A 1,308-nucleotide genomic window follows, 5' to 3' on the forward strand; every position below is an offset into this window, starting at 1 on the left:
CATGATCACACAGGTTGATATGTTCTTCCATGTGGGCTTTGTTGCTTCTGAGCTAGATGGCCGCTTGTTTACCTTTACGCCTTTAAGACCCCAGATGCTATATCTTTTGATAGCCGGGCACCATTAGCTTTCTTCACCTCATTTGCTTATTCACCCGCTTTGTCTTCAGCGGTTGTGTCGGGAAGGTGAGCATCATAGAATGCAAATTTAATAGAAGAACGTATTCTTGCATTGAGGGAGTACTTGAGTGGAGGCTCAATGTCCTTCTGCTACCTTAATACTAAACCTATAAATATAGGCACATAGATCTAGATGGGAGTAGAATGCTTCATTGTTCTCTTGTGGAGCGGCGGATTTCAAACTGCTGGCCTTGCAGTTAGCAGTCCACCACGTAACCCACTATACCACCAGGGCCCCCCTCTTTAATATATTAGGTGATGATTTCCCTCCGCTCTTTTCCTCCCTTACCCAAACTTAAAAAGAGAGCCTCAATCTTTTTATATGATCCTTTGTTTCAAATATTTGTCCAGACACTTTCCTCCAAATTTCAAAAAACTTTATTTTGAAAGAATGAGAGAAATAAGACAGAGAGGTATCAATTACCACAAACAATGACACGGAAGAAAATACAATAATTCATATTCTCCCCACACACGACCCCCCACCCCTTTCCCCATCCCTGGCACAATAATATTAAAACCATTGAAGCACAGCTAACAAGGAGAAACAGCAGTATGTAATGAAGAAAGCAAATAGTCATACTGCTCAATCCAACCAACCCTCATCAAATGTCCTTCCCTCAGCAGAACTCCACCCACTGGAATGATACAGAGGTGTGGAAGAGAGAGGGCGGGGGTGGGGTGGGGTGGGTGGTGTTGGGGGTTCGAACTCTGCTAATCCGAGGGAAGAGTCAGTGGAGAACCAATAGGAGCAGTGAATCTGTTTGGCAGGGAAACAGTGGCTACAGTTCCTCTATCAAATTTCAGATGATTCAAGAGAACAGCGAGGGTTTGAGATCCTCAGACTTCTAGGAGGGCTAACCCCTGCTCCGTCAACCGCAACAGTGTAGTAGCAGCTGTCAAATCCTGGTTAGCTGCTGAGAACAGCGGAAGTGAGGCCGCTTTGCACTTGGACTGTTTCAGTTTCATACTGGAATTTAAGAGGCTTAGTAGCTTGGGCTTGGAGGAAGATGCAAGCTGAAACTTATTATTTTATCACTTCCATAATAAGACAATCTAGTGCAGCGGTTCTCAACCTGTGGGTCGCAACCCCTTTGGGGGTCAAACGACCCTTTCACAGGCGTGGCCC

The sequence above is a fragment of the Echinops telfairi genome, unplaced genomic scaffold, assembly GCF_000313985.2.
Source record: "Echinops telfairi isolate 266 unplaced genomic scaffold, ASM31398v2 ScPeMD7_44;HRSCAF=162, whole genome shotgun sequence".
Lineage (NCBI taxonomy): Eukaryota > Metazoa > Chordata > Mammalia > Afrosoricida > Tenrecidae > Echinops > Echinops telfairi.